Here is a 25,180-nt window from a genome sequence, read left to right on the forward strand (position 1 = left end):
TTCGTTTTTAAAATTTATCCTGCTCTGTCAAAATCGTGTAAACATTGTTACAAGGAGAGATAAATATAAACTACAAATTAATAAAATGCAAGATCCGACAAAACTGTATGCTGCATGTACAAGAAGAAATCAAGGATCGTAAAGAGAAGCGGTACAACCTTGAAAGCATTAGCGCATCATGAAGATGCAGAAAGAAAGAAAAAGGAAAATAAGAGGAAAGCGTAAACTGAAAAAAAAGAGAGGAAGGGGAAGGGAAGGTCAGAAACTACAGTAAAGTAATTTGGTAAACTTTTAACATCATCCTCGTTCAGTATTCCAAAAGTAACCATTTTGTGACAATGCCAATGAACCGTGGTGTATTTATACGCTATCTACATATTGACGCCACGTCCCGAATTTAATATGTAAAATAAGGCAGAGATTAATGTTTTTAGCTTCGCACTGTCAACAACATGTCGATGTCTTGTTCAAGTATACAGAGCTTTTATACAGAGCTCTGTATATATATATATATATATATATATATATATATATATGTGTGTGTGTATATATATATATATATATATATATTTATAGATAGATAGATAGATATGTGTGCGTGTGCGTGTGTATGTGTGTGTTGCCTGTTGACACTTTCCAGGTCAGTTTGTATTTGAACTAAGAATTCTCTAACCATATTTATATATGGCATTGAGTTAATAAACTTCGTTGACATGTTCTTGCGAAAACATGTAGTCCTATATAAATATACCCATGGGCAAATTACATCAAGGTTGCATGTACTATTTTTTTTTTAATTTGAAAGATTAATTAATTCAAAATATTACAGAAACAAAAGAAAGAGAAAAAGTATATAATTGTTCATCCATGCAGATCGGTTATGGCAGAACTTATATCACTTTATTTCAGGTTTTTCTTTTTTCTCTTTTTTCGTCGAAATATTTGGCACACCTTCCGGTGTGACACACATGCTTCTACGATCAACTTCCCACAATCAGTATAAGGGGAACACTCCGCATGTGTTCGTCGCTACAGGGAAATTAAGTGGCTGCCTACATACATGTGTATACCTGGGGTATAGTCTACAACACTTTTTTTTTTTCATAAACCTGATAACACTTAACGTAAGGTAGTCTTTTCTTTTTACTTTCTTTGCTTTTCGTTTTTTTTTATTCTTTTGAGTGAAAGTTTCCCGCTGACAGCGAAATGGGTATAGAAACAATCTACCACGAAATGTCCGTCATTACAATTTGTTGTCTTACTGTGTGTTACGCTCGAGGCGAGACTAGGCCTGATGGAGAACATTGCTTTTCAAGCACAGTGAGCAATATAATATTAAGAATATTTTGTCTAACGAAGTTAAATATGTGTCCCAAATGTGAGAACTTTGAACTTACAGAACGAATCAGCAACGCAGAGACTAAACACATTTAATATGTATATATATGTATTGTATTGTAGGGTCCGCATACACGATTATTGCAAGTTTCTTTGCCACTATAGGGTAGGCTAAGGCTAAGGCCATGACTAAAATTTATCGTTTTAGAGAATGAAAGATGTTCCGTAGGCCTTGTAACAAAGAGTGACAAGTTTGACTATAGCTGGCCATAATCTGGTCATTCTAGCAAATTTAAGGGCTATGGAGATGACCTCTTTATCATTATGTCATAAAAGTTTGACCATAGTGCCCTATGATATGGATGAAATGCCTCAGTATAGGAACATTTGTTAACCTGTCAAAATATGGTAACCACGATAGTAATAATCACAAAATAACAAAGTTATTGATTTTTTAATGACTTTTGTTTTCCGTAAACGGCGCTGTTCTTGGAACCATGTCAAAAAAGTTATAACTCACTGTCTTCTTTGCGTTAGTATCTTCCTTCGTTGCTCTAATAAAAACATCGCACCTTTTTCGTTAACGTTTTATGTATCATTTTAAACTTACAATATGTGATATATATTTCAAAATCACGTTGCTATGGATACTAACGCCACAATGATTATATATATATATATATATATATATATATATGTATATATATATATATATTTATATATATATATATATATATATATATATATATATATATATATATATATATATATATATATATATATATAAATGTATCAAACCATCAAAACTGCCAAACCCATTGAGATTCCTGTGACTAATCTTTAAATAGAGAAACAAGATAGCAGTGAGATACGAAATTGGACTGATAAACCAATTATTGTTATAAAGTCAATCTTTAAATGCTCAAAAATCCTTCAATCAAAGTATCTAAGTACGTAGGAGGGGTAATGACAAAGCCAATTAAGGTTAAATTGGCTTGTCACTCCAAAAGTCGACCGAACGAGGTAATTTTGTACTATATGTGTAGATTTTTTTTTCTTCTTCTTTTTAAAGTCAAAACTTGATCACTATATAAGCATGAGATAATGATACACATTGACGATCGCGAACTGAATGGAATGTTTGTGAAACGCGTTCACCAACTCATTCGTGAGATAATCTCAGATGCCATCCATCATGTTCCAACAGTTCAAATTTCCTTTTTTACTCCTTACATATATATATTCAAGATCATTACAATAACCTTTTCAACAGTCGTTTGCGCTGTTTATTTTACCCGGACGAAATCTACTCATTCTGCTTTTGTTTTTTAATCTCTCTCTCTCTCTCTTAAGTATGTATTATATCCATGCTATGATGATTAAATGATGCGCTGGTTAAGTCGACCAATAAAGGGATAAATAAGGAAGGAGGGGCGAAACAAACCCCATGCAGTGATAAATTACGAAATCTCGCTAAATAGACCAGAACTGGTAAAAACATAGAAATTACATACGAGAATTGTATGTGTGACGTCATTAATACATCAAGTATGCACGAAGACCTTCAATTATAAAGTATTTATTTTTCATCCATCAACATTCAAAATTTCCTCGTAAATGAGTCACAATGTTCCGAAGAGTTTGAAGTCAATGCCGTCATGCGTCACCATGGTTACTGTGTATATGTATAACTTGTCTTCCACAAAGGTGGTATGATCATGATACTATGTCATTCACGGTGACGTCATTTTGTGCAGTGACTGACTGTCGGGAAGAGAAGCCGAGGGGGGGGGGGGGGGGCGACATGTTCTTATTACTTAGATAATCATTTAAGGTATGAATGAACCTCACCCGCATAATGTCACAAGAGACATTTCCATTGAATCATGACACCCCATCCCCTCCCCTCCCTACCTACCCTCAACCGCCCCCCCCCTTTCCATCGTTTACGATACTTTCAACACACCTTGATATTTTGCACAACACAGAACTTGCCTTTAGGTTTGCGAAACCAAAAATGGCAACAAAAGAATAATATAATGCAAATAACAGCAGAAACTATTTGAACTTTACCAAACAAACACGGCCTGAAATGACCTAAAAAGCCAGATTAAAAATTAAGGATTTGGGTCATGGGGAACTATCTCTAACCCATTTCATATTCACAAAAGCCGCTCTTTTTCCCTTAAATATAATAATAATAATAATAATAATATTTCTTCCTATTGCAATTACCTTCGTGCACTGTCTACTCCGCTCATAGCGGTAACAGAACCAGAAGGTTTACAATGGACTCAATCTCGGGCCACGTGTGTGTAACTGTTAATTTAGCTCTCTTTTCACAATACAAACTATAAGTTCGGCTATTGCTTCTTAATGAGCGTGTAAGGAACCTATAATGGCCTCATTGACCAGCTGCAGGAGTTTCGCTGTTGGTATAGTTTGTCTGTGTAGTAAGTGGTGCAGGGGGAGGGGTAGGGGAAGGGGTGTCATGATTCAATGGAAATGTCTCTTGTGACTTTACGCGGTTGAGGTTCATTCATACATAAAATGGTTATCTAAGTAATAAGAATATGTCGCCCCCCCCCCCCCCTCACTATCACTAAAGCTCTCCTCTGTGACAAAGCGCAACAGATCAGTAGATCTCATAAATTAAGTAACAGATGCCCTCCCGTAACTCCAACCCCCCTCCTCCCCTCCCCACCCGCCAACAAACACACAAAACGCCATACACACATCGCCAAAGACGAGAGAGAAATAGCAAACAACAACAAAAAAGGCCCTGTGAATGTTACGGAAATGAAGGTAACGGGGAATTACATTTACAGTCAATTGAAATAACAAGACAATGGGGGGGGAGGGGGGTGGTTGGTAGCTGAATATATATTTATAAACAGCAAGTTGGTATCTCCTTAACATAGATTGAAAGAATCATCTGTATTGTAAACTATCGGGAGACTAATCAGTATAGTTAATCGAACGAAACAATACGGAACAAAATGATTTTTTAGTTCGGGTCGCTATTTTTTTAACGTCTCCAACGTCATGCCTCTATTCCTGTCGCATGCTCTTCCCACCCCTGCCCCAAAAAAAGACCCCCTTCTCCCCTCTTCCCTCTGCCCTCTCCCCTCAAGAAAAGTTTAACGTCAAATGGTTCATTCCGAGGCATATACTTAGACTATTTTATGTTTTTTGTAGTAACCTGTATATACCATTACTGCACTGTTTTTGTATGTCTATGTATAAGCGAAATATATTAACTGAACTGAACTGAACTATAGATTACATCTATATAGTAAGGTCTAAATGCAAGTTTTGCCGATAACCATTAACCACGTTTGAATGTTTGTATGAGGTTGGAAAATGGAAAGGGAGTGTATACACCTCACCCCTCCCTCGGATCTGCACCTGAAGAAAATACAACATAAACCAAATGAAAGCTGCTAATGCTAATATATACATTGACATAGTCAAAATGATAATCAACAGTTGTATATACGGAAATCCCTTTATTGATAAATAGATGCGTGCAGATGAACATTTCAATTTACACGGTATTCTAAGGCCATTTCCATCGAGTGTAAGGAACGCGATTAACTTGATACCTTTTGAAAATCTAATCGGATCGCTTAGTGAGAGAATCTCAACTTATTCAAAATCGATATGGTTTGTTTAAGATAGGCGACGCTGAATAATCCCCGTCCTGTTTATACAGTGTAAACACATTCACTTAGGCCAATCACCCTATCATTGAAGTTACTTGTGTATACAACATATTGATTCCATGTAGTCGTATAACTGGTTTTAAAGGAACATTCCAAATCAAGACCCAAAGCTCGATTATAGAAATAAACTATTTCATTTTTTGTTTTTGTTTTATAAACATCAGATTTCACTACATATACCGTACAGAATAACTTCAGAGACTTGGCTTCATCACAGACACATAGCATGTACAGATAAGCCTATAAAGCAGTGACGTAGGTAGTAATGCTTTAGCATCGGGAGGGGGAGGGGAGGGGAGGGGAGGGGAGAGCGGAGGGGATGAGCAGGCCGCGAACAGCGTCATTTACAATACGGCATGATCGGCATCACATCATGTTGAACAAAGCACAACTAACGGTTTGATTATGGTGTGGATATGGTTGAATGGAACGGGGCACGCAAAGGTATCGGTATTTTTTGGTGGGCACGACCCCTTATCCACCCCCCCCCCCCCCCCACCCGCATAACCCTTCTCCACCCATGCAATATAATTTCACATTAGGGACGAAATATTTAGGAAATGGTTGCTAAAAGTGTAACATCCAAGTTTGGAACTACCCTTTAACAACCCAGATAACTGCTAAGCCTTTAATTGATCACGTGACTTTACCCAAAGGCCTCGTTCGTTGGAATAGGTTATTGACACTTAGTACATAGACCAGGGTGAAAATCAGGAACAGATATAACCGTTTGAAAGTTGTTCTAATAACACCAATTACTCTGATAAACTGAAAGGATGCATATTACTTAAAAACACAACAGAATATAGTATGCGCGTCTAGTAGTATGTTAATGTATTTGTTAAGGACGGGAAGGGACGGGTGGGTTGGGGGAGGGGGAGAGTACTTGAGGAACGCCAATTGCACAATACTTTAATGTGCTTTGCCAAGTTTACACACGAAGTTACATTCCTTTCTTTCAAGCACTTGCACAATGCAGATTCCATTGTGTGCAGCTGCACACTTACCGTGCACAGTACACGATAGGAATTTGCTCGTGGCACAATTCTACACGCGTGCATGGGAGGGGAGGGATGGGGTGGAGGTAGGTAATTTTATTGTTATGATAATAGCGAAAGTATTCTTCAATGCTTTGTATTAAGCCACTTGAAATAGTCTGTGTCAAAAGTATGTAATAACGTTGACCTATTCATAACCAATTGGAAGCCAACCATTGCTTTTTCATGATATTGTGTTGTAAAAAAAAATCAACCTTCCGTAACATTCCGATTGTGACACTATTATGAGAACTAAATTACACTTAGTTCCGACGAAATGCAGAAGATTACAAATCTAATTCGTAAAACATTTAATTGAAATGTAACATCTGGAACATGAATGAAATAACAGACACATTTCCACAGCAGGCTCGTCGGTATGTTACTTAGTGGTACGATGAACTTCTTTCTGCTGAAACATCTGTCTTCGACCTTCTACTTCACTCTTTCTTTCTTTTTTACCTTTCTTTATCACCTGTGTAAATATTTTGATTTATTTTTCGGATGACCATAATCACATATGGCACAATTTCATCTTTTCTGTTACGTTTTTGTTTAAAATGGCTATATCACTTAGACTTCCGTTTTGGGAACTTTAATTCGTAATCTCCACTAACACGACGAATGCTCTTCAGTAGACTAAACAAAACCATTATGCACTGACGTCACCTCGTCGCGCAAGGATGGAGGGGAGGGGGGGGGGTGGTAGAGAAAAGATAGACTTGTCCAAATCATTTAGTTTGTAATAACATGCCCTATTTTAGGTTACTGGAAAAGAAACTGTGAGCCTGTTTTAATAAGTAAACCTCCATTAACGAAAGGTCGTTGTATTTCTCGGGATAAAAAAGCAAATCATTTTTTGTACTTTTGAGACACTTCAGGACATGAGCGGAAGGGTACGTGGAGGGGCGGGGCTTGTCACAGAAGTCTCATGATAATGAGGGCAGTAGAATATTGCAGTCACGTTTGGTCTCTGTGTCACCTCCTTTAAATGGAAACCCCCTGGTGGGATAAGGCAAAACTTGTTATGGTTTAATAACTCTACTCATTTTATATGTCACGTAAAAACTGTATATGTTGTTACGCTGATGGTTCACATTTGGCAAAGGGGTTTATGTTTCCAATCGGAGGAAATGGCTTGTCCCAGTTAATAAACGGGCTCATGAGCCGCTTAGAGGTTTCTTTGTTTGCGAACAAATGAAATCGTCGATAATTAGACAGTTATTAAATCACAGCCACATTTACTATGTTGTTATATTAACAATATTAATAATAACAAAATGATTTATATATATATTTTTATAACGGTATAGCTTTAGCGTGCATTAAAGCCATCATGCGACGCATAAAGCAAATCATTTAGGACTTCACAAGCGGTAACAAACAGACTACCGACAAAACGCGGTCTTCCGAAAGCGGCTGTTTGACATTGCATGTAAAACAGTCACAGCGCCACCAGCTAGCCAATAACCAGGTCTACGTGTGACCCAATACGTGTAACCCCCCTCAAAATGCTTTCTGCACCAGTAAACATAATAATTAATCGAAATTAAAATATGCAAATAATGATAATTTATAATTATTGCTAACTATGGAGGAAGGCAAAGACAGCCAAGATGTTATGGGTATATGGCTAAGGTATTTCTGAGACACTTTCATGCAAAGAAGGGGTGGTTAGGCCTATGTACAATTTCATGGTAAAGTGGATGTGGTATAGCCCGGAAGCAGTAGGTCCCCGCCTTGGGATCAAGAAGTCGTTTACTCGGTGGGTCCCCTTTAGATTGGGAGGGCGGACTCGTGACATGTGAAACTTGAGTTTTGTAGCCTTCCTTTGCAAGCAAGGAGTCTCAAGCTCCTAAGCAGGGTTGTTGAAGGTTAAGGTTTCGATCTGAGTCGAAAGTGTGTTTTTCAGTATGGGTTTCGATCCCGAGCTCCGTAATATTGGGATCCGAGCTGAAAGTAACTTAGAACAGTTGTCTACAACATTACGGAGATGGGATGGGGTGGGGTGGGTTGGCATGGGTGGGAAGAGTGGTGGCAGCGGAACGGGGGTGGGGGGGTGAAGTGTGACAATACTACTTCATCTCACTACAGCAAAGGAGATAAAAAAAAAATATCAGAACTTTAGAGTGAAAATTACCAAAAAACGTATCGCCTATAACGACTCATACCAACACATTCTATTACTGCATGAACAGTTAATGCATAGGTATATACTGTACACACAGAAAACTTGGCATATATAATCCCCCGGTAGCGTGTATAAACACAGATCTATCTATACACATGCTTATGTTTGTAAAGGTCTCCGAAACCTAATACAAATGCAGAACCACTACACAGTGAGTATACAAACAAACAGTAGCCTATACGTCTATAATAATCTGTAGTACCCTAATACATCCGATCGTATTGTTTACTGACTAACACGAACTGCTTCTGTTTTTTTTTTTTATTCTTTTCTTTCTTTCTATCTCTCTCTCTCTCTCTTTTTCTTTTTCCCTCTCACTCTGAAGTGGATCAAAAATTTGCATTTACTTCTTCTTTGCTCTGAGAAAATGTAAATGACGGTGATGGCCGATTATTTGCCTACCACTGGAGAGACAAACCCAAGATTCTTTACCAGTTCAAGTGTGTGCGTAGGATGTCAAACGGTGCAGCAAATAAACATATTATACCCTATTTAAAAAAAAAGAAATGAAAAAAAAAAGCAGCAACTTCCAAGTGCACTTGATGACATCTAAACTATGAGAAAGGTCACGTGTGTATTTGTATGTGTGTGCGTGTATTTGTGTGTGTGTTTTTAAATAGCGGACGAGAGACTGTATCCTTAGGATTCTAACCAACTCCCCCCATGCTTTATATATATAGCTACCCGTATAAGATTTGTCAATAGATTTAGGTGTAGATGTATATATACAACTGTTAGTTTTTAATAGCGTATAGGAACGGAGAAGTCCCCGTTTGGCGGATAGTTTGAAATAAACTGTTCGAATCAATAATTGAATCAATTGGTTATAGAGTTAGTATTCTGTGGTGACCGGAAATGAATATTTAGAAGATGCCATACGGTATGCCAACTGATGCTCCTATTTTTACGTGCAATATGTCAACTTGTCTTGCTTAAAAAATGGGGGGGGGGGAGGGGCGGGAGGGGGAAACGTTTTCCAAACATTTCATAAATTGATCGAGCACAAATTAGTCCTGGTATAGTTCATTCAATTAATTTATTATGTTATTATTATTGATATTAGTAGGAAAAACATCATTTACCCGTATGGAAAGACTTGCGTATTACCTGATACTAACCAGGATGTAGATGAATGTTAGGGGATAGGCCTACGGGGGAGGGTTTAGGGTAAGAGGGGCTAGGGGTGAGGGTTAACGGCAAGGGGCTAGGGGTGAGGGTTTAGGGTAAGGGTGAGGGATAGGGGCAAGGGGCTACGGGTGAGGGGTAAGGGGCTTCTATAAAGTGAGATACAAATAATATATGGGCACAAACATTTTCCTCAATTTGAGAACACCAGGGCTCCATGAAGCTAACTGAAATAAATGTTGTAATAAATCTTGCCTTAAAAACGATTCACATTTTCTTTTACCATTTTTTCGATGTATTCAATACAAGACCATTGTAACTACAGCCAAAGCCTCTCGACTCTCTTTCTGTGTTGTTGTACTTGATTCCGACATAATATAAACCAAATAAATAATAATAATAATAATAATAATACTTTCCTTGGACATAGTGTTAACAAATAAACTAATAATTACTGCAAATTGCCGTTAATATCTACAAGAGCCTATAATGAATGCTTGTTCCCAGGCTATTCGCTACATAAAGACCAAACCATGTGAACACAGGAGCTACCTTTGATGATTGTACACCACTCATTGCCTCTCAGAATCGTCACCTCTGAACAATATATAGTAATGTTAAAACAAAACGTAACGATAAAAACCACAAACGGTAGCTAAAACAAAACAAAATAAATATAAACAAGAAAAATTCGACCATCACTTACCTTTAATTAGAATATCAGAACAGTTGATCCACGCAAAAACAAACAATGAAATCAATTTTATGGGCGAAATAATATTAAGTTCTCTATTATACGGCGGTAAACATCCTTCAAGTAATCAAGCGTGCATAGTCGACATAGCGGAACTTGTACCATGTTGTTATATAGACCTATGGTTTTTTTCCCCTTTAAATTGGTTTTTAGTCAAAGCTGAGGGCACAACATGTTCCAAATTTTGCAGCAGCCGCTAAACCAGGAATGCACTTTTTCGGCCAACGAATTGAATGAAAAGACATCTAATTAGCTTCGACTAACAGAAGGAAATGGTTCCTCGAAAATGTATGGAAAATGAATTTATTATTCAGCCAAGCAAACCCGGTGACATCCGTCAACCGCACGCGGATGTACAATTTTGTAAGAGGTTGAACACCGGTCGCTCCTTACACTTAGCAAATTGCATTGCCCGGCGAATGAAAACGCCATTGTACAAAATGCAAACTGCATATTGTTAGAATCACTTTTACGTACGTACGTACATAAATATTTATATTCATATGTTTAAAGAAGAAATCCCTATTAGCTTTACTCGTTTATTAAGAAAAGTTAACACAAACCACAGAGGAAATGTTTCTAAATGGAACTAATTGGGCAAGTTGAATCGAAGTCAGGTTTTTATTTTGGTGGGGGGGGGGGGGGGCAAGGGGAGCAATGAGCAAAACACAGTATGCTATTGTTCGACAATGACTTATCGTAACCTCTTCTACAAGGTATGCAAACAGTTGGTTCGTAACATACCGTTGGAACATGGACAAACCTCCCTGGTTGGAGCAGGGACCCAACATAACTCCCTGTAGAGTCGGTATGGATAAGTGTTCTGGCAGCTTCATTTAGTTTAACATTATAAACATAGCCGATCGTCTACGGTTTTAAAGACGTAAAAGGGTTTTATTTTCTTGTACCAACGAAAGAACCTATGAGAGAACACTCATAAAATGTTTCTTATAATTGTATCACATGCCATTATGAGTCTTTACTTGTAGGCCTATGTAGTGGCGGAGCGTCCATACAGTCAGGGGCGGATCCCCCCCCCCCCCCGACGGGCTCAAATGGACTGCTGGCGCCCTTTTCAGCTTTTACCACGTTTTACTTATTCGCGATTATTGATTTTTTTTATTGCGCACTCATCATTATGTTGGTGTAATTTTCTGACAAAATGCTCTAACGGTGGTCTCTATACTAAAGGGTCATTCCCGGCGATCTTTACTCAAAAAATGTGAACACTCCGCGGCAACCTGTGGTGGCGCTCCGCTTAGATAGCATCGAAAGCGCCCCTACAGACCATTCTCGCCCCCTGACCAATACCCCTAGCTCCGCCACTGGGCTTATGTATATGTTATACACTGGGATGCGAAATTATTGTTACAATATATATTTATACACGGACAAGGCCTATAAACTTCCTCGTAGAGGATTGACAGCTGTGAATTGTCAAATTCGTATATTATAGCAATATGGTTCCCACAAGACTTTTCGTAACATGTGTAAAGAATTCTTCTCGTAAGACACATAATAATTATATTCCATATTCAAGTCGTCGGATACCTTTGGTTAATAGCCAGTGGGGTAAAAGAGCTGTTATAACAAAGTCACTTCTCTCTAACTGTTTTACACGAAGGCGAGAATCTCAGCGGGATAACCCGGCGTAACTCGGTAGCGTTTCTCACACCTGTCTTACCTATAAACCATTCTCACATAAAACGCGAACAATTTTTTTTTATTTTTTTTTTGGAATATTAAAAATACGAGTTTGATTTTGACCTCAAGACAAGGTGAACCAAGCACCTGAGAAAAAGTACCAAAACTATTAAGGTCTGACCAGAACTTCGTTTACGGATAATTCTAGAACGCCTCAATGTATTTCCTTCCCCGGGGAAAGTTTCAGAATGACGCGATATGATTTCGTGAGTGTATGTCTAATTTGCTAAAAGCACAAAAATCGGCTGAAATGGTCCCCGCATGCCTTGTCGAAACCAACAGCTGACAGAGCCATGCTGGACACACCTTGTTTGCACCTGTGAGGAACCATGCTGACTACATAATAACCCTTTGTAGAAATGGGCTCAGTATATGGAGTTTCAGGTATTCAACTCAAACCAGGGTTGCAGCACATATTTTCTGGGTACTTCGATTTGGGACTCAATCGTTGGCTGGCAAACAGTCTTGTCGCTGGTGAATATTGAGAACGCACCATTCCGCGGTTGTGACAATTTGTCAGAGGTGTGGGGGTGTGGGAAGGGGGCGTTGGTACATTCTGAATACAGTTGATGGCAACTGTTCAAAACGGTACAGCCCCATCTTGAACTCGATCCGTCCTGATTTTGGTCTTGTCTCGCACTCAAATCGGGAATCGGTCTGGGATCCACTGCATGGCCTCGTTGTCTGCAGTCCCGATTCATACTGGCCTTTAGTGTTTACGTTTACACGCCATCATCTTACAGAAGGGATCGAGGCTACGTAGCTCGGAATATTCGGGGCAGGGAGGGGAAGCGGGGGGGGGTTGGATGGCGAGGTAGGTGCAGGAGGGGAGCACGAGGGGAGTAAAGGAGGGTCACACATCATCCTTGGACATTTTATAATGACAACACCATTTCTCACTCATATATCGCTGAGAAAACAGGTTCTGTAGGCTATCATTTTGTTGAGATGGGGAAGTTTGAGTAGGGTTGTGATCGATAGGAATGGGGGGGGGGGGTGGTGGTGGATGGAGGGTTGTACTGAAATATATTTAATGTGAATCCGACCAACTTCATAGCCCTACATAATGTTTGCTATTGCACCTGAGCAGCTTCCACGTCAACAATGAGATCAGTTTTATGATTATACTAAAGCTAATGTTTTTAACAATGGATGTAATGACGTAATGGAATAGCCCTCCCCTCCCTTCCGTCATGATCCGTCGGTCAATCCATTAAATTTTACAAAGTGAAAGGGCCTTCAATAGCTATCAGAAAGTTGTGAGACTTTTAGCTTACGTCAATTGGTTTCTTCATCTATTCCGACTTATTGAATAATGTTTAAAAATACACATAAAAGAAAAGTACGCTATTTTTTCATTCATTATCTGTTTTTGTCTTTTCTAGCTTATTTTTTTCTAATTGAAGCATCTATAATTAGTCCTATAATCGCTCTTTAGAACAAAAGAACTTAGAGAATGAAAAACAAAGAAATGGTTGAAATAGTTGATGTAATGTTTACATGGTTACTGCATGTTATGATACAAAACATATAACGATTGTTTGTACAACGTAATACATGGTTCATTAATAAATAGTTACTTAAATTGTACTTTTGCATCTCTCGATATAAACATGCCAGGGTGACGTCAGCATCTGACGTCACAAAGTCAAGTTTTGGCTAAGAAATCGATGATATGAACGCATTGACGCTGTAGCCTACTATGGCGACAGTATGTATAGAGAAGGCGACGATCATAACGGATGGTATAAAATGGATCAATGTACTATTCAAGTTCTCTAATTTTTCTATAGTTTTGCTATTTATTATTTTATTTGACTTTTTCTCCGTTCTAGAAATTTACGTTCGATATTTTACTTTATAATTATAGGGAATGTCGGTAAAGTTTGCTTTGATTCATTCACAAGTTGTATTCCAGTCAGTTCAAAAGTTGAAAAGAACGAGCATGGTGGTGTTTACAACACGTTTAATCAATGCGGTATATAGCCTAACGATATGGTTAAGTGAGGCCGTAGCCTACGCTGACAAACAGCGTGTGTATATACGTATAGGCCCAAATAGATGTTCGTGTGTTATGCTTGAACGATGTAAAGTGTATTGTGGCCCCAAATTGTGATCAACTATGCACTTGTTCAGATTGAGTTTATCTGGAACCTTGACATTTAGATCCACAAAAAAGTTTACGAGTTAGTTTAGGGTATGGGAGGGGAGAGTGGGGTAGTGACGTGCACCGGATTCCAATTTCCCCCCTCTCTCCCGGCTACTTTCGGTGGGGGCCCAGTGAAACTTTACGGAGGTGGTACCATGCCCCCCCCCCCCTTGAGAGGGCAGGAAGGATCAGATATTTAGTTCAAGGCTAGCCTTTTTTTAAAAAAAAAAGCAGTGGCATAACTAGAATAGTTGCCACCAGGGGCGGATCCTTACTTTGTCACCCGTGCAGGGAATGTCGTTTTGTGCAATGGGTCTAAGGGAAGGGGGTGTCCCCCCCCCCTCTTTGAACCGATTTCAGCTGATTAGGATATATGTTTTGGAATTCTCATTCTTTAGTGAAGTTTCTTATTTTTTTCCTATTATTTTTCAAATATTCATACGTGGGGGTTTGTGGCATGGCACACCTGACTGGTAGCCGCGTATAAAGTCATATCATTAAGGTACTGCAAATATAATACAAAATTCCCCCCCAAGCCCATCAAAATAAGGAATCACTTTGGACATGTTTCATCATTTCACCGCTGGTCACGAACTGTGTGATCACTACGAAAAATTTGTAATTTGTTTGTAAATTATTCTATCAACACGTACAATACAATATGGTGTACACGTTTGCATAGTAAACCGGCACAGCACGTGCAATTCCTTGCATATTATATGTATATAGATAGGCTAATTATATTTTATAAACGAGCCTACATCCTAGTTTGCTATTGTTTACCCCCCTTGTAAAATTTCTGGAATCCAGGTATAGGTTAAACAAAACATGTATAGCCTATACCACCGAAACGTGTACTTTTTTTTGTTCGCACAGACAAAAAAAAGGTATTGTTCCATTAACGGTTCTATTTATTTTCTATTATTTTCTAATATTTACCAGGTATGGTAGTTTCTGTTTGTTTTATTCACCTGTTGGATGTAACCCACTGCAAAGTACAAATTGAAAAGTTCAGCTAAAGATGGCAGCCCTGGTGACCTATATACACCATGACGCCATGCATGCACTTCACAATGCCTGGCGTGCTCCGTATCAGACGGGCATTGCAAGCTTATGCGTATACTACGTTAACAACCCTTATAATACGAGAATATTAAAAGTTCACATTGGAGTTGGTGGGCAGCAGTCCTGACGGGAGGGGGTGGGAAGGGGTATCAGTCTCGGGTACGAGGTCATTTGTATAGGGGTGTGTTCTCATTTCATGATATAGTTAATGAATCATTAAGGTTGCAGAATGGGTCCAGGTAACAAACTTGTCCCCGGGTATCGATATGGCTCGAGATCTGAATGAGGGGTCATGTCGGGCTTAGGGGATGGTGTGAGGGTGGGGGGGGGGTGAGTCGTCAGTGAGAACCATTCAATAATTACTAGAAGTGTTGTAATCGTTAATTAATTACATCATTCTACCATTCCTTCGTAATTTCTGATCCTGATCGAAAAAATCATGTTATAAATGTTTGGAATTACCTCTAAGAATTGCCTATATCATCTACCCCTCTTTCTAGCAGCAAAAAATACTGTCATTTGACACAATAAAATGACAATTTTGAAAGATATTTCCTCCGATATATTCATACTAGTTCTAACTATTAAATTTATCACAAATTGCAGTTTAATTCTGTATGTTCTTTGAATTGTTTCCATGGTACTTGTTTATACAGAGGTTTATACATTTTATCACATTAATTTTATTGATATATTGATTTATTAATTATTATTATTATTATTATTATTTTTGCATGGGAGCGCTCTACTTTGCTTAATTCATGCCTCCTAGTACACGTGCTTTAACAAATACGTTGTACTTTTTTATCTTAATCGATATGCGTATATATAGTGTGATGTGAAACAAAGAGAAATATATGAAATGAATTAGAAGTCGTCTATTTTAATGGGTGTTTAAAATGGCGAATTTTCATTGTGCCCAACTGACCTGAAAAGACACAGATTAAATAAGACACGATTTTGGAGTAGTTGTGATCCGTCCCTCACCCCCTTCCCCTGCCCCTCTCAATCCCCTGCCCCTCTCAATCCCCTCGCCTCTTAATCCCCTACCCCTCTCAATCCCCTACCCTCCCAACCCCTTGTACCTCTCATCCCCTACCCCTCTCAATCCCCTACCCCTCTCAATCCCCTACCCCTCTCAATCCCTTGTCCCTCGCAATCCCCCACCCCTCTCAATCCCCTACCCCTCTCAATCCCCTACCCCTCTCAATCTCCTACCCCTCTCAATCCCCTACCCCTCTCAATCCCCTACCCCTCGCTCATCCCTGTCTAACCTAATTTTCGTTATGGTGTCGTTGTTGTCAATATGTCAAAGAGTAATATAGCGTACAGACAACTGATATTTCACTTCTTTCAAAATCTTTCAAAATGTCCAATTCTCGGAAACCAAACTAACTAAATAACTTCTTTATTGGTAATCCAGATATTTACAAGTGGAACATAACAAAGAAAATACATCACGAGACATTCGCTGCGTTAACCTATGTATACAATGAAAGAGAGAAAGTTCCCGTCACATGGTTGGGCTAAGCTATAAGTGGTGGCGCTTTACATTCTGGATCGCAACGTATAAAGACTTTACCTGCCTCTACGGTCACGCACGTACAAAACACCGCGTATATCATTCGTTGTACCCATGTAAAGAGAAACTTAACAGATCGCTTTTAGAGGTAAATCAAGTTGAAAATTCAACAAGCCCTCCATTGCCAATTTGGAACAATAATGAAAATACCCGTTTTGGTTTTGTACGTTAAATATTCTAACTGTACCCGACAAAGACTTTCAACGTGAGGTAAAATTAAATTCGTTGCGTTTTTAAATAATTTTATATAAATTTATAAATTTGAAGACTTATATTAAAACTGAAAAAAAAAATTAAAAATTGGACAGTGCGTACATAATGTGTACAAAAGAAAATCATATTAACGTTACCTCACTGTCAGTGGCGACGTTTTCTTCGATAAATTCTTGAATAAAAACCCAAATTAAAAGTCACTGCTTCTAACAGAGATTTCCGCACACCAGGAAAACATAGAAAGCCTTCTCCGAAGTAAGAATATCATAAAACTAAACTTAAAGTCAATTGAAACACACTTCAAAGTTGTAACTTTTCCTTTGTAACTCCTTGTCGAAAATTTCCAAAATGCAAAAAAAAAAAAAACAACTCTAGTTTCTTTCTTCCCCAACTTTCTTTTCAATATCCGAAGATGGTATACCACCAACTGAGCCGTTCGCGTGTCTGTCAGAGCGCTTAAATAGTTCCCTTTTTGACGAAAAGTCAACAAACACTTCGAGAATACAATTGACACCCAATATAGCACATAAACGCCCACTTACAGCCATGCACCCCCTTGAACTTGAAAACAGAAGGCGCTCTTCAAGTATAAAGACTCTATACACCGGTTTTACGTATCTCCACAACAGCGGTGTGAAGTGTTTATGAACTAGTCAACATATTACAATATATATATATAAAGACGGCTGAAGGCGCAATCCGCCGTTTGTATATCATAAATGTACAGAGGAGTCTAAAGGCCATATAATGAATACACGGTGAAAGGAATCCTAAAGCACGATTCCAAAGACGCTTTCGTGAAATTACTCATTCCACACCCCCCCCTCCTCACCCTTCTCTTCGTTGTGCTTCATTCGCAGTCTATTGTTTTGACCTCGCTTAGGTGTTGAATTCCAATATTACTTACTTAATGAGGGAGGAGGATGGGTGAAGTATACAGAATATTCATAAATGTGGTGCATGTCATCGTGTTACGAAGCAATCACATTTCATATTTTATAAAAACTTGGATACATATTTACAGATGGAAAGGTAAACAAAATTCTTCGGTCAGTACTCAATTATGATCTGACGCCTGAATTTTCTGATCACGTCACACAATTTTAACAATCATAACTTTTCTTATATTTTTTTCAAAGGAAAATTGTGATCCAGTGACAAAACAATGTGAATTTTCTATTTTTTTAATTGATTAAACTTATAGATATCGAGAGACCGAAAGTCTGCACCGAGACAAAGGCACAAGTCCTTTATGAGCTACCGTAGAACCGATGTCACTTTTACAACTTTTGGAAGCGACACGAACGTTGATTTGCCACATAAACGTCAAGCCACATAAATGATGTTAAATTACAGAACCATATTTCAACTTCACTAAAAGCGTCTTAAACGTTTTCCCTTGTAAAACTATGTCTGAATTTTTAACGACCACTGCCTTGTTTTTCATCAGGTTCACTTTGCCAATAGTACAGTGGACGAACACAGTTAGTTAAACACAGGCATCTCTACATGTGTGTCACCTCTTTTTAATGCTCCTTTACTGTGGCGGCTGGGGAGGGCGGAGGCAGGGGCAGGGGAAGGGGCAGGGAAGGCAGGGACATGGAAAAGGTGCTTCATTTGAGACGCTACATTGCAACCATAATCAAGTATACTTTAGGTTCTGCTTACACAAGCAGGTATAGACCCAAAAACTATTACACGTTAACTTCGCATATTTTGTATACATACATAATGTGATTAACTAGGCGGTTTATAGTCTGTCAGTTTGATGTGCAATACCTCCCAAACGGCCCAATAAATTTACCAAAGTATTTATAATGTCGCTTGAACCTTTTTAAAGATGTGGTTGGTTGAGGTTACAGCGTTAAAGTCGGGCTATCGTGTCTTTAAAAGTGAGTGAGAGACAGTGCCTTGACGTTCTGTTTAATAAGGAAACCATATTTGATGGTAGGAAAGCTCCTTTAATGTCACAGATCAACATCGCGGTGTTCTACTATCTTTACCGACACCGAGAAAGTTCACCGCTGTTCTTAAGTGCATTACGCACTCTCTATGTTCATGCACCCAGTCTACATGGCTTGATCAGTTTGTACTGTGAATAAGAGACAACCGTTATTTAGTCTAAACTAAAGTGCACGTGTTATTATATAATCCTTTAACAACGTAACACGTGTTAAACCTGTCAGCAGATGCTACTGTGGAAAATTTACGAACAGACGAATTCATTACTCAAAGGCTGTTTCAACTAATGACTGGTTAGGAGTCTAAACAACTGTCCCCATGCATGTTTGTCTAGTCAGTACATACCTTGTAAAAGATTGTTCAAATTTGCAGATTTGTAGCGTTTTTGCAGTAAAGTGTCATCCCACTTTCTGTTTAAAATGTCGACGAAATCATTGGCGAAACCTTTAAAGTAGTCTGTTTAGTCAGTATTGATCGGGTGCTTATAGTATATTTACTAATCATCCATGCACGTACACAATTTTCAAAGTGGTAACAGTTGAATGGGGCCGGTGGGTGCATTGCGCTGTAAATGAGCTTGTTATCCGCTAAAATGGTCACAAAACATTATAATGATCTCTTTGAGTGTCTACGTGCAACATTCGAAGTATCTCATGGTTCGACGGTACTTTTTACGTCATAATATGTACCAAGTTGTTGTGATTTACCGGCTCCAATGCTCACGGCTACCCGTGGTTCAAACTCCAGAAAGAAAGAAAGAAATATAGAAAGAACGGAAGAAAAAGGGGGAACATGAAGTCGCGCCTTCTCTTCATAAAACGATGGTTACTTAGACAATCACAACATACCAAGATATTTACGATCAGGTAAAAATACTTTAGTTCAGCTCAGAGTATATACATGGCGTTCGGGCCATTGCCCCCGTGGCCTGTTAACCCCGGGGTGATTGTCCCGCGGTCGGGGTCACGGTTCTACCAGACTGGCTGCCTACTGTATTGTCGCTTAATGATACTAAAACTCTGCGTTTATATCTTTCAGAAGGCGTTTGTTTTCCATATACAAAACCTGTTATGTTTTATAGTACCATGTTTGTCAGTAACAGTAGTTGTTATACTCCAATCGGGATAAAAACATATATAAAAACAAAAAATAAATTAAAAATAAATAAAAATAAAAATATAAAAAATGGGGGGGGGGGGGAGGGGTGGAGAATAAACAGAGTGAAAAAAAACTAGTTTCGAGTGAATATCCGGAGATGACCTCTCCCTCTAATGTCGACTTATCGGCCTACTAAAATTCTTGTTTTTATATATAAATGTTCTTTCAAACAGCTGAAGAAAAAAAAAATGAAAAAAAATCATGTTGTCAGTTTGTTACACAAAGAAGAATAAGAATGTGAAATAAGAACAGGTACAAATGGAAAGCCATGAGAAGGCATCACCGTACACTTCCGCCAGCGTGCACCACCACTTCCCGTGTCCCAATCACCACCACCAGCGTGCACCACCACCGCGTACCGCCACTTCCCGTGCCCCAACCACCACCACCATGCACACCAGTGTGATCCACCACTTTCCGTGTCCCAACCACCACCACCACCTCCGTGCACCACCACCTCCGTGCACCACCACCCTGCATCAACATACACAGTCACCACCACAACGTTGCACCATCACCACCGTGCCCTCTACCACAACCACCATCATCACTCTTCAATTGGTTTCATTTTCTATGCGATTTGTTATTCTACCATATTTTGCTGCCAATACTTGTCAGAAATTAGAAACTGCTAAGTCATAGAGCATTTTACGTTTTGGCTGTGTGCCTGAGATTTTTTCCCCGGAATCGTCGATGGTTAAGTAACTTTGTAATCATTATTTTGGGGTTAAAAGAAATAAACAAACTGATTATGGCGGCGGGATTCATCCCAGGTATACGTGTCTTTAAAAGAATTGCTTAAAAAAAAACATGGCACTTTCCCAACTCCGACTATAGAACAATACAGAGGCGAAAGAAAAACAAATTAGTTCTAAGAATATTCTTTAAAACAACAAGCATAACAGCTTATTGGCAAGCGCGAGTAGTTTGAGTTATGACTTGACATTTTCAAGTTGTGGGGTGGGGAGGATGGGAGCCGGGGGGGGAGGTCGTCTAGTTACAGATACCTCTCGGAGGAGTGAGAAGGGAACAAGTTTGTCTGAAATATCTAGGCTAACTTGTCATGGATATAGCCGTTTAGAAGTAGCAACCAATCGATATAGACCCAGGATCTTGCTTACCTCAGGGGGTCATGTTTTTTCTCAGAAATGTGTGAAAAGATAACAATATCTCGTGCATTGTCAAATATTGTTCCGTTCACTATTGGATTTATCTATAAGCTTCACCTTATTATTTTTTTATTTATTTTTTTATTAATAATGACGTCATGGAGAAGTTAAGATCTCGTGCACGGAGTCGAAAAAAATATTGATCCACTTTTTTCGTTCTAAATCTATGCAAATTAGATAGTGTGTTGTGTGATGACGTCAGAGGAAGTCCGTAATGCAAGTCCACGCATAAGAAACTTATAAATACATGAATTAGAACAACAACTTGTAGCATGTAAAAGAGAAGGATGAAAAACCCATTCATTGTAACGGGTTTGCACAGCGTGCATGAACAGTGTTTGACGTCATGCGAACGCTCAATCCATTATATTTCATCGATTTTACTACATTAAAGCAGCTTTTTTTCGGTTGATTTTGATAACAATTTTCGATGATATTATATACTAAAGTTTACTATACTAAACAAGATAGGTCATTAACTTGGCTAGACAACTTTTGTTTCTCTTCGCATGGTCGTGGTTTACTTTGTTATGTTAAGTTTGTGGGCGATGGAATATTGGGGCATCGAATCGATTTCATAACCAAAAAACCAGTATTCGTTTGGTGGAAAGATCTGAACAAATGCCTTAGTTTGAGAAGGAAATAAAAATGTGGGCCTATCATTACGCGACGTAAGAAATATATTGTGTGAGGTACAAGATTTTTTTTTTTTTTTTTTAAGAATGGGAAGCGAAAATTCTTTCGTGAGGATATCTAATACTGATATGATGTGACGTCATAATAACGGTCCCAACGGTAAGGGGGCACATGGTCTGATATTCTACCAGCCTCACAGTGAACCCGTGTCGTTTTCCATGACCATGCATGCAGGCTCTATCGTGGATGCCTTATCTTACAAAGGATTGACCTTATATAAACAGTATCACAATAAATGAAATGGTAAGTCACGCTTACATTCGAATAAATGCATTAAGTATCATTGAGGTTTTGTTATGATTGAGGTTGTGTGTGTGTGGGTATGTCCATCTCTCTGTCGATGTATGATACAAATCATTATAAAGGACACAGTTAAATATGTGTTGTGTCTATCAGAATATCCCACTTTATAAAAATGCTAAGTTTCTCCCTTTTTTAATTCTTCCTTTTATATGAAAAATTGATCGAATAAAACGACATGCTTTCCTTATAAACTCCTCATCTTTTTCACGGTGCGCATGATCTGAAATATGTGAACATGTGATTGGCATCACACTAAGACTTGTCACAAATAAATGTTAAATTAATTCGCACATAATATGGCCACAAAGAAATGACATGAAGGGTGTTAAATACTTGTAAAACGGTAACATATATAATCCCCACCGTAACGTTGCACGGAAACTCTTCCAAGTCCATTAAGTTTCGCAATCACAGAACTTATTATACGACACACAAGTTTACCCATCAGCCTTTGTGCATGTGTGACGGATGATAGCCTCGGCGTTCTATAGCCCATCCATTCATGATTCTCCTTAACCTACTCCGACAGTCAACCGGTCAATGAACCACACACACTGGACATAATTAAGCATGACAACGCAGATCAAGCACCAAATTTTCCCAAGAAATAAACCCGAAAGACCGTTTTCGTCTGTGTTTTTTCTTTCTTTTTCTTCTAAAGAGTAAACTTCGGGTAACGTTGTACTATCGGACATTCGAAAGGGGTATAGGTATATCATGAAATCCAATCGGTGGATATGTACAGGTAATATCAAACTTGACATTTTAGCGATAAAGCCATGCATACTTAACTTTAGAAAAAAAAAAAGGTGACGCAAGGGGCTAATATATAGTGCTAGCCCGCGAGCCCCGAAACATGAAAATTCAAGAACATTCGAGAGGAAATTGATAATGAAATCACTATTATTGCACGTTACTATCTATCTGTGGACTAACCTTTAAGAGACGTATCGTAAAGTAAAGAAGACAGACAGATTGGAAGACATATATATAATAAATGTACTTTTCCCGCTTAATAGAAATAACGGCGGGAAAATACTTCCGTCAGAAATTATAAAGAAAAAGAAAATCCTCAAGATTTGATGCTTCCGAGTGGAAGGTTCGTCAAAAGTTATAGGTTCGCATGAACTATTGATGATAGAAAAGTAGGGGTGGCAAACTTTCTGTAAACAAAAAGTGTGGGGGGGGGGGACAACGAAATTACCGAGACTTTTCTTGCATATGGCGCCTGCATTTATTACGATGATCGACGGTGGCGTACCGAACTGGCAGGAGAAAGGGGTTATTTATTTTATTTTTTTAAATCAGCTTTTTCGGGGCGCAACCTGACGTCATAAATCAGTTCGAAATAAAGAGATGGAAAAACGACTTGTAATGACCTGTTGCTAAGGGAGTGTCGTCTGCACTTTTACGCATTGATCTACTTTCAAAAGTGCGATTTTCCCGCCCCTTGCCGTGTCTATAATCCCCATGTATATCGTTGTTAGCAATGTGTTTGTTCCGAGGGTTTATACAAGTTCACTGTTTACGTTGATTGAATTTATCACAATGACCTACGTTAACTATGCATTTATCCATACAGCCTATATACATGTTAGTGTGTGTCTATAGACTTATCGCCTGCTCAACAAACTGCCCTACATCAATGCAGTCACTCACTGGTTATATAATTTAATAAAATCTCATTTCCAAGTCAATCCAAGCTGGAAAGTGTTTGGCGCAGGGGAGGGGTATGTTAGATGTGACCCATCGAAAGACCCTTATATCTTCCCGTACTTTATAAACTTTTGTTACATTTGATAAATTATTCCGGCCATTTCAACTGCATTTATTAAGGTATTAAACGCAAGCCCCTTGGGACATTTTTTCCATATGGTAAAGCCTGCTAACACTTTATACTATCCTCCCATATTATGCTTAAAAACACTCATATAGATAGTACGAACAGCTCCTAACCTCTCTGTGATAGAAATATGATATTCATAATTAAATAAAAAATTAAATAAAAGTACAGTGTAGAACGGGGGGGGGGGTGCCCTTACCCTTACTGGTTGTTAAACAAATCCGTGCGTTTCTAAAGGGAACGTAACTCCCTTCTAGTTAAAAAGGGTTTAAGCATCGCGTGCAGGGATCGAAACACCTTACCAATATTAACTGCAAAAACGTTACCTTTTCACCATAGTAACGAACTTGCTTGGTTTTTCACTGGGGTGCGGTCTTGGCTAGTTAACTTAGGTGTAGCCTCTGCCTTTTATTTCTTTCTTTTTGTCCCAAAGAAACATAACATACATAAACTTTAGCAGATAGTGTTAATTAAGCCGACCGTGACGTCACGTGTTGACGTTTTGTGGGAACGGTGTAACAGACGTGAATAACAAGCGCCACGCGACTGACAAAAGGCGCAAAAATACTTCAGCAAGACGTCGCCAAGGAGACACTAATAGGAACAAGAGGTGATAAGTTCACACCAGTATCAAACATGTGACAGAAAAAGACCTTCACATATTTTTGAAAGATTAAAAGAAAATGAAATAAAGTCAAAGGTATCCCTCCCTATATAATGAGCGGAGCTAAAGGTTCTTTTCAATAGGATGTTGTTTAACACCCTTTTTTTTTTTGCTTTGCTTCTAAAAATTTATCTTTAATTTTGTATCTTTAATTATTGTTTGCTTAATCAAAGGTTAAACTTCGGTCGGATTTTAATTAGAAGTTGAAGTTCAACAGCATTTCCTTCAAACTATATAGCGTGTTTTTAAAATTGCCCAAGACCGTCCTCAATAAACCCTTTCTAGGTGTTGTGAACATTCGTTATGTACGCCCTATTTGAACTATTCAGAGATATTATTGGGGAAGTTGTATTTGAGTTCAATAATGTTCAAATGGTTTTCGATACAGCTCAAGCATACTGTATCCCCCCTCCCCTCCCCACCCCACACCACCACCAACACCACCACCACCTTTTCCGATGATTTTAATATCAGGCCAAAAGAAAGAAAACAGACTGAGGAC

At 38.6% G+C, this 25,180-nt stretch overlaps 1 protein-coding gene across 4 annotated transcripts in view; it reads right to left on the minus strand.

Moving 5' to 3' along the window:
- Positions 1-25,180, minus strand: part of LOC139964827 (BMP-binding endothelial regulator protein-like) — an 81,228-nt gene that overhangs the window by 50,793 nt on the left and 5,255 nt on the right. Inside the window, exon 1 of one of the 4 annotated variants that reach the window (XM_071966833.1) lies at positions 17,021-17,533. The exons of 2 other annotated variants lie outside the window; for them this stretch is intronic. The gene's annotated coding sequence lies outside the window, so the exon portion shown is untranslated. Of the gene's footprint in view, positions 1-10,122; positions 10,498-17,020; positions 17,534-25,180 lie in introns of those variants that run through there. One more of the 4 variants, XM_071966832.1, reaches the window with a different exon arrangement.

The sequence above is a fragment of the Apostichopus japonicus genome, chromosome 23 (genome assembly GCF_037975245.1).
Source record: "Apostichopus japonicus isolate 1M-3 chromosome 23, ASM3797524v1, whole genome shotgun sequence".
In the NCBI taxonomy this organism is placed as follows: domain Eukaryota; kingdom Metazoa; phylum Echinodermata; class Holothuroidea; order Aspidochirotida; family Stichopodidae; genus Apostichopus; species Apostichopus japonicus.